Source organism: Protopterus annectens, chromosome 7.part0 (assembly GCF_019279795.1).
Source record: "Protopterus annectens isolate FY-2018-M chromosome 7.part0, PAN1.0, whole genome shotgun sequence".
NCBI classification, from domain to species: Eukaryota; Metazoa; Chordata; order Ceratodontiformes; family Protopteridae; genus Protopterus; species Protopterus annectens.
The window spans coordinates 595335804-595348941 of NC_056739.1; the positions used below are offsets into that span (position 1 = coordinate 595335804).

General features: G+C 41.8%; 1 protein-coding gene across 1 annotated transcript in view; it reads left to right on the plus strand.

Moving 5' to 3' along the window:
* Positions 1 to 13138, plus strand: part of LOC122806064 (serine/threonine-protein kinase ULK3-like) — a 571755-nt gene that overhangs the window by 148742 nt on the left and 409875 nt on the right. The gene's annotated exons all lie outside the window — the stretch shown is intronic.

The window sequence follows — 13138 nt, forward strand, 5'->3', positions numbered from 1 at the left end:
TTGGTATTTATTTCTCAGAAGTCAAGGCCAATGTCAGTGGTCTCTGGTTGACTAAATTTGCAGATGATTGCAAATTAGGAGCTGTCATTGAATCTCAGTTTGACACAAATGTTCTCCAGGAGGGGCTTACTCAGACAAACAACTGGTGTCAGAGACATGGACTAAAACTAAATGCGAAGAAATGCATAATAGTATCCTTTGGGAAGTTATCCATCCCTGGTAACTATCATATTGACAACACACCCCTTAGAGTTGACCCAGTAGTCAGGGACTTGGGGACACACACAGATAGTAATCTAGCCTTTGATTATGACGTGTTTACAGTGGTGAGGAAATCATTCGATGTAGCGCAACTTATAAACAGAGGTGTGGCATCCAAGTCCAAGGAAGTCATTGTTCCACTGTATTCGGCATTCATCAGACCTATTATTGAGTACAGTGCCCCCTTTGGTATGTACCTAACCAGGCATATCCAACAACTGGAACATGTACAGAGGTTCCTCACTAAAAGAATACAGGCATAAATAATGTGTCCTATGCAGACCGCCTCAGGGCCCTATCCCTGTATTCTTCCTCCTATAGGCTTTTGAGGGGAGATCTATGCCTGGCATACAGGGCTTTGTCAGACCCTATCGTGATGGACCTCCTGCATATCCACAAAACAAGCAGTGCCAGAATTACCCATTCTAAAGACTTAAACCTTGCCTGTGAATAAATAGGATCTGCTGGAGAGTTAAGTATGTATCCCAAAGACTACCCTGTGTATGGAACAGACTCCCCATCCATGTGAAGCAGAGTTCCTCCCTAATCCAATTTAAGTTCAACTTGGACAATTGGATGGGAAATCAGAAATTCATCCCTGGTTTGGCACCTATGTCTCTGTTGCAAACAGTTACACTTCTCAAGGGTATCAGAAGATTTGAGATGCATGGCTAGGCCTAGAAAGGGCCTTGTGGTCGTTAGCCTAGTAAATGGCTATAAACCTACAAACCTGATATGAATTGGATGTCAGTGGTTGAGGTAAGAGAACCCCTGAACAGTAGTAATCATTTAATGGTGAAATTTATCTTTTGTATGCTTTGTTTAGTACGTTAGCCCTTCTGGCCAAATTCCATTTGCAAAGAGGGCTTGGGGTGTAAAGCTTCACATGTAGACTGGACATTTAATCACATACCAACTATATATTTAAATGCATGAGAACAGTGCACATACATGCACACAAATGCAATTGGCAATCTGGAATTTCAGTACAGAAGTATTCAGTATTACCAAGTACTTAAGAATGCAGATTGGTTTAGATAGACATGATTTCCAAGATTATCTCTAGGTGTAGCAGGTGTACACTAAGAGGTAAACTGCAGTAAAAAATGACTAAGTAATAATTTATTTTCATTACTTCCCATACAAGATAGTCAGAAATTTGACCAACAAAAGTCTAGGCAATGCCATATTTTAGACTTCTGTTTTTGCTTATAAATCAATGCCTTAAAAAGTGGGAAGAGTCTGATTTGCTTTGAATGTGCTATGCTTCTGTAGGAAGAGTATTTCACATAATAGGTAATGCATGATTCATTGCTCAGTCTCCTGCTTTAGTGGATGTTTCTGGAGCTCATAACTTGCTGCACACTTTATGACTATAGTTAATAAATCGGTCTTATGCCAGTTTAGCACAGAAGCTAAGTTAGAGAACAGCTGTTTGTATGGAAGTTTATAACCAAGGAAAAGTTGAGACCTTTTCAGTTTATTAAGCTCATCTACCTAGTATTGGTACCATACATTGACGACTAACAGGAGGAGTCATAGTCACAAAGCGTGATATTCAATTATGAGGTCTCATCTACCTAGTATTAATTGTTGGCCTACACTGGTGACTAACAGGAGGAATCTGTGCCACAAAGCATGATATTCAGTTTTGAGGTCTGATCATTTTTTGAGCAAGTTGTCGTATACATGTGGAAACAGAGTAATTCTGGGATTAGAATCATCTGTGCAGTGGTTATTGTAGTATCAGAAGTTAGCTAGTGGCTAATGTGATGCCTCCCTTAGTTTTTGATTTACCTATGTACTTAAAAATTTTGCACTTTCCAGATATGTAGCTGCACTGCTGGTGTAGTGAGAGGTTTCACCACGTGTTTTTCCAGATAGCTTACCTTTGATTGTATGCTGTTTGGGAAGTAGATTATTGTTACTGAATCTGATAAAAACACTTGAAATCTAATTGTAGGGTGTGGATTAAGAATGTAGGATTTTTGTTCTTCACAAAAAGAGTGAAATTTTCCATGTACTGTATATTGTATGTGTTTGCTTATTTATTTAATTTAATCTAATTTAACTTAACTAAATTTAATTTAATTTCATACCACTTGTTAACAGTAAGTGCCCTAGATGTCCTTCAAGAATGCAACTGCAGTCCTGACATATGGGTTGTCCTGCCTCAGGCAGCCCTTCGGTCGGCCAGATTCCAAAGTCTGGGTCAGGCGTCGGCCGATGTCGCCTCCTCCCCGACATCAGAGCGGCTGGAGTATAAAGGCATCAGCTGACGCCATCTTCTCCAGTCTTTCTTGCCGTGCGGTGCCCGAAACAGAAGCAGTTCGCAAGTGCCGGTCGGTAAGCTCCTGTGTTTTCAGTTACCGAAGTCATCTAAAAGCTAAGTACCCCGTTGGGGAACATTTTTTCTTGCCTCAGCCGATGTCAGAAAAAATTGAGAAAGTTAATAATTGTTTGTCTTGTGGTAAACAAATACCTCATAAGGACTTCCATTCTTACTGCCTCCCTTGCCTGGGCCCAGACCACGACGTCTCAGCCTGTGCTGCCTGTGCTTGCTTTAATAAGCGCACTCTCAGGCGCTGGGCAGAATTTGCCGAAGACTTTTGTGGTGAATCCTACGCTTACAACATGCCGTCGGAACAACCGACAGCACAAACTTCCAAAAAACGAAAGGACCGGGACTGACATCCTCGGCCCGCGTCTTCCACCGATATAACGCCTAAGCCCTCCGCGAGTGCTTCGGTCCCTTTGGAAGCGGTAATTCAACCGCTCCAGGCCGACGACACCGCGTTAACTTGTCCCTCGGTCTCGGAGACTACACCGGTGCCGGTTGTTGATTTTCCTCCGGAAACCGAAGTTCTGGATCTACCCGACACCATTCCCGTGGACAAAGTTACCCCTGCACGTGGGGCAGCTAGGCCTCCTGTATCCATGTCAATCAAGGCCTTTGCACGTGCTAAGGCCGCCAGCCAGGCCAAGGCCCATCCTAAACCTACTTCTCAGGCCCCTTCTTCTGACAGACAGATCATGTCTCTGGCTGCAGATCTAATCTCTCTTATTAGGGGGTCTCAGCCTCACCCAGACAGAGGTTCTCAGCCGCCTGCAGAAAAAAGGCCTAGAACTGAGCAGGCAGACAACCTCTCTTCAGATGAAGCCTCTGGGGATTCAGAACATTCAGATACCCAAGAAGAATCCTTCCAGGCCTATGAGGACTCTGATGCTGAGGAATCTATTCCCTCTGCCTCTCCTCCAGAGGATTTTTCTTTCGGTGAAGTCCTCCACTCCATGAGGGAACATTTTAAGTGGCAGGGTCAGGAATTTTCTGATTCTAGGAAAAGGCTACGTACCTTCCTTAAGTTACCCCAGCACAGACCTTTAGCTATCCCTCCAGTTTTGGATGTCCTGGATGATGTTTTCTCAATCCAGTGCTTCCCTGATTCTCTCCCTCCTGCTCCTGTCAAGCCAGACAGATATTACAGGGTCCCTGACACTCACAAGCATCTCTTTAAGGCCCACTCTGTGGATCTGGAAACTATTTCACAGGGCCCCAAAGGAGTGGCTACCTCCTCAGCCAAGAATCCACTACCAGCTGACAGGGAAGCAAGGTCCCTGGAGAGATGGGGTAAAAAAGTTTATACCTCTTCCACCCTTGCCATGAGGTCACTTAACTGCCTTTTTCATATGTTTCAGTACCAGGATTATTTACTGGATGATTTGCAGAAAAAGATAGCCTCTCCTGAGCCTATAGATAGAAAGGCATTGCAGGATTTGGTTCATAATACTCAGCAGGTTAGTAATCATTTCTTTCAGTGTGGTTATGATGCATTGGAGGTTTCATGTAGGGCAGCTATGACAGGGACTGTTATACGTAGACATGCTTGGTTGAAAGAACAGCCACTGCCGGATCATGTTAAAGTAAAGCTCCTGGACGCACCTCTGGATAAACAGAAGCTTTTTGGTGCTAATGCTCAGGATGCGTTGAAATCTATTGAGGAGAAGGCAAAATCAGTACAGACAGTAAAGGATTTCCTCCAGGTTCAGCCACCAAGGTTCAGCAGGAATTGGCCTTCAAAGAATTGGTCATTTCCAGACTCTGACAAGTTTCAAAGGGGAAAGAACAGGCGTGCACGAGGTAGAGGGCAATACCGAGGCTCCTACAGGGGATGCCAATGGCAACCACAAAATCAGAGAAGTGGCACAGGTAGTTCACCTGCACCACAGGGACAATCACAATGACTTACCTTTCACTCCACCTACCAAGGCTCAAAGAGAAGCACCTCTAGGTGGAAAATTAACTCTATTCTCAAAAAACTGGCACATTATAACAAAGGACAATTGGATTCTGGACATAATAGACAGAGGTTACAGGTTCTACTTCCATACCTTACCAACGGGACAAGGCATGCCAAACCTGCCACAAAATCAAAGGGCAGAGGCACTCATAGAAGTCTCAAAGCTGTTACAAATAAAAGCAATAGAAGGTTCCTCCTCAGGAACAAGGCCAGGGATTTTATTCAAGACTGTTCCTTGTTCCAAGAAAAGAAAAACAATGGAGGCCTATATTGGACTTGTCCGTTCTAAATACTTTTCTCATGGTGCCAAAATTCAAGATGCTGACGTTACAGCAACTTCTTCCCATGCTGGACAAGGGGTCTTGGCTGGTTACTCTGGACCTCAAGGAGGCATACCTGCATGTCCCTATCAGACACAGTTGCAGAAGATACCTCAGATTTCTTGCAGGAACAGAGCACTATCAATTCTCAGCATTGCCGTTTGGCTTATCTACTGTGCCCAGAGTATTCACGAAATGCCTGGCATCAGTAGTGGCACATTGCAGACTCCAGGGGATTCAAATATACCCTTACCTGGACGACTGCCTAATACAAGCAGACAGCAAACAGACCTTGATAAAACACTTGGATTACGTCATTCAATTGCTGCAGGCTTTGGGATACACAGTCAACATTCAAAAATCAAGATTACTGCCATCCCAAGAGATTCTAGGAGCAAAACTGGACACACAGCTACAAATGGCTTTCCTCACAGAGGAGAAACAAGAGCATTTAACAGCTTACTTCAAAGGCCAAGCAAAATCAACCCACCTGACCACAAGGAAGACCCTGCAGGCCCTGGGGTTCATGGCATCTTGCATTCTTCTAATCCCTCTGGCAAGACTACACATGAGAAAGCTGCAATGGTACCTAAAAAGCTTGTGGTCGCAACACAGCCACAACCTAGAAGACATAATACCACTCATACCATGCCTGCAAAGGGAATTTTTGTGGTGGGCTCAAGCAAGTCACTTAAACGAAGGCACGCTTTTCAACAAATCTCCAACAAGTCAAACTATTACAACAGACGCCTCAGACCATGGATGGGGGGCGCACATGGACGGCAAATGCATTCAAGGGCAATGGACTCCCATGGAGATGCATCAGCACATAAATCAAAAAGAGATGTTGGCAGTGATACATGCAATAGAAGCCTTTGGAAAATCTCTTCAGCAAGGTCATCTACTAATAAGGACAGACAACACCACTGTCATGTGGTACATAAACAAACAAGGGGGCACTCATTCCTACCCCCTCTGCAGACTAACAATGATTCTTTGGGAAAAGTCCCTGAAACTGAACATCTACTTGCAATCCCAGTTTGTTCCGGGCAAGGACAATGTTCTGGCAGACAGGTTGAGCAGAAATTTCTTGCATCCACACGAATGGATGGTACACCCACGCATTTTCTCACAAATAACATCTGCATGGGGAAGACCAGACATAGACCTCTTTGCATCTCATCTCAATCATCACCTGGAAAGGTTCTGCACAAGGATACACCATCCTCTAGCTTGGAGAACGGATGCTCTTTCCTTCAGCTGGAATGCTCTAACAATTTATGCATTCCCTCCTCTACCTTTGCTCACCAAGGTGTTACTGAAGATCAAGGCAGAACAACCAAGAGGAATCTTGATAGCTCCAGACTGGCCAAGGCAACACTGGTATCCACTACTACTGAGCATAACTCACACCAAACCGTGGCCCTTGCCTCAATGGCCTCTGCTCCTGACTCAACACAGTTACAAGACTGTTCATCAGAACCTGCAAACCTTAAAGCTGACAGCTTGGAGAGTTCCATGACTGAGACCCATGACTCCCTCTCCGAAAAAGTTCAGGAAATTTTGCTGGAGGCACGCAGACCTTCCACCAGAAAAACCTATTCGGCCAAATGGAAGAGATTCACCATCTGGAATGTCAACAAGGGCCAGGATGCATCACTGATGAACATACCTCAGATATTAGAATACTTGGCAGAAATGTTTCACAGTGGCCTCTCATACTCTTCCATCAAAATCCACACTTCAGCTATCTCAGCACATTACAACTGTGATCCTTCATTCATGCCTAAGGTGATATCCAGAGTGTCTCTAAACCAAGCAATTCACCTGCCTACCTTCTTTCCTAACCCTCAAAATAAAGGGGAAAAGCTGCTGCATACTTTAGACATTCACAGACAACTACGCTACTACTTGGACAGAACAAAGTCCACCAGGAAGTCTGACCAACTGTTTGTAGCCTATGCTGCTGGAGTGCAAGGAAAAGCAGTCACCAAACAATCTATCTCAAAATGGATTGGACACTGCATCAGATTCTGTTATTCTTTTCATGGAAAAAGTGTGCCAGCTAATATTAGACCACACTCCACCAGAGCTATGGCCACATCCACAGCTTTTCTAAGAGGAGTGGCTACAAAAGATATTCTAGAGGCTGCTACATGGAGCTCCGTGCATACATTTACCAAACACTACAACCTGCCATTATACTCAAGATCCCGAGCAGGCTTTGCCCGGCAGTCCTGCAGGGCCTTCTAGCTACACCATCTCTTGCTTAGTCCTACCACCCCCAGCTTGGCTATGGTATTCAACCCATATGTCAGGACTGCAGTTGCATTCTTGAAGGATATAGTACAGTTTTGTACCTACCATAAAGGTAGATGTCCGATAGATATGCAACAGGTTTTCCCTCCCTCCTACCCCTCTGTTTTTTCCCTTTTGGGTCCCTTCTCCCCTTACCTATCAGCTGGGGTTATATATTATGGTGTATCTGTTTATTACTGTTGTGCATGTCTGGTTTTATCTGTTTATCCATTCACAAAATTTAGCCTTCCTTGGAGGGCACCTGGCATCTGGGGCAAGAAACACTGAAGAAGATGGCGTCGGCTGATGCCTTTATACTCCAGCAGGGAGGAGGCGACATCGGCCGACGCCAGACCCAGACTTTGGAATCTGGCCGACCGAAGGGCTGCCTGAGGCAGGACAACCCATATGTCAGGACTGCAGTTGCATATCTATCTGACATCTACATTTATGGTAGGTACAAAACTGTACTTTCCAGCAAATGAACCATTTTCTCCCACAACTGGAACCATCAGGCAAATAATAGATATTCATAGCAAATACAAGCATTACAGTCAGTTATACATAAATGCAATATATAAACAAGAAAGAAAAATGAAGTATATAAACAAGGCAGGCTATAACTTAATGCAGTATACAAACAAGGCAGAATTTAACTTGCATAGAGACATATTGTACAGTGTTTTACAGTAAGCTGCATTTTTTTCAAAAATAAAAAAGCACAAATTATTTTAATAGTATCATAGTATATTTGCAAATGCAGTTTCATAGATAATGTTCAAAAGGTTTTAAGCTTATATATAATTTGACCATGTAACCAATATGCTTGGAAATGACTTATCCTGGATTCCTTAAACAGTTACAATTAAACAGCCAGGTGTGTTTTCAGTTGTTTTTTTGAAAATGAACCAATTTGCCAATATTTTGAACTTGTTTGAGATAAAACATTCCAAGTGGTACTAGCTACTATAGTATATGTTTTCTCCGCAGCTGCTATTGTGTAAGATAGCCCTTGTAGTTGAGAGTTATCTGGAAATCTTAGATGTAGCTGAAACATATTATGAATAGTTTCCCAGTGGTGGTCAGTAGTAACCGTTTAACAGTTTGAACATTAAATTGGCATGCAAAATGTGGTTCTGGCTTCAAGAAGCACCATTTAGCTTATTGTATAGTGGTACAGTGATGCCTGTTGCGGGCAAGGTGGATAAGCTTCAGGAGACCAGTATTATGTGGTGATTGCACTACTCAGTCTGTGCAGAAGTACATGTAATGCAATTGTGCGACTTGTCTCCATCATCAAAAAATGTGATATATTGTATGAAACTTTCAGTTGGTTCAGTACTGCCCTAATTTTTATTTCCTTGTATTTGTAAAGAAAGTGTTTGGGGTGAGTTTTAGGTTGGTATTTTTGATGGCTAATAACAGAAATTTCTGTATTTTCAGGATACCTAATTGATAATGGCTTGATATCTGCAAGTTTTTGTGCGTATAAAACATCATAACTGTAACTGTGAGTGTTTGTGGAAAGTTTGTTAATCAATTCTGAACAATATTGAAGTCATTTTGTAGCATTAGGTTTAATTGTGCAGAGGATTTATAAATCCATAGAAGCACCAAATCACCATAATATGGCATATGTTCTGAGTTTGGAAGACTGAACAGCAAGCAGTTAATGAATAGTAAGAATAACAATGGTCCCAGTACTCACCCTCATGGTATCCCTTTGAGGCAGTACCAGCATCAGATGTTTTACTGTTTGCTTGTACAATCTGAAAAATATGGATTGAGCAATTGTAGCATTTTTGTAGAAAAACGCTTTTATTTAGGTTTTCTAGAAGCAAGGCATGATCTACATTTTTGAATGCACACTTGAGGCCTAAAAACATAGATTCTAAAGTCACCTTTTTTCTGTCAAGTAGTAATTTGCTGTGATGATGTTGTATTTGAGTCAAAACACATGTTGTCTTTTAGAAAGTATATCATGTTTGGTGATGCAGTCCAGAATTTGCTCTCAAACCAGTTTTTTCAAGAATGTTGGTGACTTGGCAAGTATCTTAAATGGGCCTGTAATAATTTGCAGATTTAGGGTGAGGAACGTTTGGTAGTGGTGTAGTAAGTGAATGCGTAAAACTAGTATGTATAATTTTTCTCGTTAGTATCAAATGATATATGTGTAACGGGTCTTCTTAAGATGGATTGACATACATGCACCAATTTAGGGAAAGGTTGCAAAAATGTGGATTATTAGTTGAAGAGTACATCATTAAATAATTTTTGACAGTTTTCTGACATTTGTAAAGAGAAGATGTGTGTATTGTAGATGTTGATTCAGGGGTACTGTGGATGTTGGTGGGTCAGTATTACATTTGTTGCTTGTTTGTGCTGGGGTAGGAGTGAGATCTTTCATCTCATTTAGGTTACTACAGCATGACAGAATTTGCTTGATGCTACAGGAAATACTATATCACTTTGAAGTTACTTAATAGTGTTAAAAATAGTATTGCATTGTCCAGCTGTTGTTGGCACTGCATAATGTATAAAGATTTGTCAGTAGTAATAGCTATCCTAATTACTCATCTTAGATGTTTCAATAGGTGAAGTTTTGCTTTGTCTATAGGACCGGTTTTCAATTTAGCCCATGCCTAGTCTTGTGTTGCTAAGTTTTTGCTCGAGTTCCCTAGTAACCCTTGGTAATACATCTCAATCTGATAGGGCAAAGTCTGTCAGTAGTAGTAGTTGAAAATTGTAGAAGGTAATGAGGGCTACTATGGGATCGTCTGAGTGCTAGTCTGATGTTCATTTGTTGTAGTTCTGATAGTAGAATTTCATCTGCAGTATTGGATAAATTTACAGTAATGATTTGCATAATAGTTTGGAAGCTTTAATTTCCATGTTGATAATAAAGGGCAGTGGTTACTGAGAGAAGGGGGAGAGGATATGTAAGGACTACAATTTTCTGGGATAGCAGCAATAAAAAAGTCAGTAACTGAGCTTTTGCCATTGTTGCTGTCGATTCTGATTCCTTTAGTCATCATTTGAGTCCATTGTTATGCTGTAGGACTCTCAGTGGTGGATTTGTACCTTGATGGCAGACAGTAAAGAATCCTAATATCTGTATATTATTCTTTGTTTGTGTAAGCAATGTTGATAGGTTATCTTGTGCACACGTTTAGAAGAAGGAGGGGGAAATGTACACTCTTGCCAGAGATATCTGGGTATGGCTCCCCACCACTGTTTGTGCAGTTATACATTTTGGTTGGTTATCTGTGGTGGAGTTGCATTAACTGTTAGTGTTGAGGGAGAGGTTTGCATTTTTACAAACTAATATTGTAACTCTGCCCCCCTACTCTAGGATTAGGTCTATTATCAACAAATATGTGGCAGTTCTTTTCAGTGAAAAAGGGAATATGTTTTCTTTTATCCATGATCCAGTAATTGCTATTACAGCTTCATAGGTAAGTAATAGGCTAGGTGCCCTTGTCAGACATTTTAAGCCTAACCAGTTTTCCCTTTTTGTGCTCGAAATAACCTATCCCATTTGATTAGAGATTGATCCTGCCCATCCCATGGTCAATAATTATATAGTACCCCTGATGGGAATAACTGGGATCGTTGACCATAGGTGTGTGTTTGCGTGCGTGCAAGTGTTAACACATGCGTTATTCTGCTTTAGAATGAGTTCCATTCCTAGGCTGTACTGCATTCCTTAGTTTACTTGTTGTTCCACCTGCTGTACATTCTCACTAGTTTCATTTTGAGGGTTGAGCAAAGCAATGTTACCTGTTATATATCTGTTAGTGCCTAACGAACATTATAGCTTAGTACTGCTATAACCATGGTAATATTTTGCTTAATCTGCTGTTTGCTTTTGCCCATTTGTACTACATAGGTTCGTAGGTTCATAGATTAGTACTAGGCTAACTGCCCATGTGGGCCATTTTAAGCTTAGCCAGTTAGGAACCATGTGAGAATCAAACCCTGCACCTTGTGTCTGTAAGGTAAATACCTTAACCCTTATGCCAGCCTCCCACCTGTAAAAGCACTACCAAGTCTTGAACCAAGGACCCTGTGCAAGGGTAGCAGTACTGGTGGGGAGGTGTCTTGTCATAGATTGGGTGATGAGCGGCATCCAGGATGTAGTAGCTTATTAACTGATTGCCAGAATTTTTGGGGTTTGGAGTGAGGATTGTTTAGTGGTATTTGGAAACAAGTTTTTTTTTTGTCAAGGGTGACCCTTTTTTAGTTAGGTTACAAAGCTCTCTGTAGGATTGAAGATCAGTGGAAGTTTTAGATTTTTTAAATTTTTTTCCATGCACTCTCTCTTGTTCATAAGTTTACAAGTGGGTGCTGTTAACCAGGGAGAAAACGGGTTTTGGTTCTTATTTTTCTGGTGGCGACTAGGGAGTTGTGTGTCTAGAAAGATATTGTTAAAGGCCAGGACAGCTTCCTTGAGGGGGAAGACCGTAGAGGAAGGACCAGTTTATCATAGAAAGTGAATAGTTGAGTGTGTCTGGGTTAAAGTTTGAGAACTTACGGCAGGCTTTTTATTGCTTGGTTTTGTATAGTTGGGGTGGGTGCCAAAGTATGAAGATGGGATGATGGTCACTTAGGGTATCAGGTAGGGGTGGAGGGGTTGTGATAGGAGCTGGGGTTGGAGGTAAGGACCCAGTCTAGTATGGAGCTAGAGTTGGTGTGTTTATTCAGAACAGTAGGGGCAGATATTAGCAGAGAGAAGCCATAGAAGTTAATGGAGGTGTTAGGGGAGTTGGTGTTAAGGACTTTCCAATCAATGTTAGCGTCACCCAAGATAACTGTTTCTTAAGCGATAGTTTGAGAGATCCAAGAGAGAATGAGCTCTAAGATAGGGATGTTGTTGCCTGGGGGGATGTAGATGGAAGGAATTGCTAGTTTTTTATGATTGTTCAGTTTACAGGTGATAATGTGTACTTCAGCTAGGTGCAAGTTTGGAAGTGTGATAGAAGGTGGAGAGAGATCTTATTAGAATATAGAATTGCTGTACCACTACCTTTTTTCTTAAGTCTATCTTGCCATAAGATGTTTTAGCAGGGGGGAGGATTCTGAGTCATATATATGGGACTTAAACTAAGTTTCACAGAGGATGAGAATGTCAGGAGTGTGTAGTGAGATCCAGGCATGCAATGGGGAGATTTTATTCATGATGCTTTGAATGTTCATAGGTGTTTTTGGTGGAAGAGGATGGGAAGATCTGTGATATAGTACTGGGGGTGGGGTTTAATGGGTGAGAGGGATGAGCAGAAAGGAGTTATGGTTTGGTTTAGGGTTGGGATGAATGTCTCCTCATAGTAGTAGATTCACAATGTTTAATTTGAGAGAAGAATAGCGTTTGTATTGGAGGTAGGGTTTTGGTTAAGATTGAAGTGGGAATGTGGGTGTTTGGAATACCTTGAGTCTATATAGGGTGGTGTCAGAGTGAAGAAAAATTAAAGTGGTTATAGGTAAGAGTAAGTGTTGAGTAGTTAGTTTGGGGGTAGGTTATGGTCGGTGAAAGGTGACACTGTGGGAGGGCACAGTGATATGAGGTAGCATAGCAGCTAAGGGTAAGAATGGGTGTAAGAAGCATAATAAGTAAGAAGCTGTTAGAATAATTTAGTTTTGGGAGAGACGTATTGAGGCAGCCTAAGGGTAATAAGTACTAGTTTTATAGGCTTGCTACTGTACAGGATACTGCTAACCAGCACTGCACTGTGAATAGCCTCACACAAATGCACCTAATTTATAGCAGACCAAAAAAAAAAAAAAGAACCAACTCCCATATATATATATATATATATATATATATAGCTTGTGTGTGTGTTAGAGAGACACACACAAGTGCACACATGACATAGTGGTATAGCCTCATATTAACTCTTTCTTTCCTGGTTTGATTCCTTACTGTAATGCTGTTTGTCCTGCATCCCATCCTTAGCTGTCCACTAC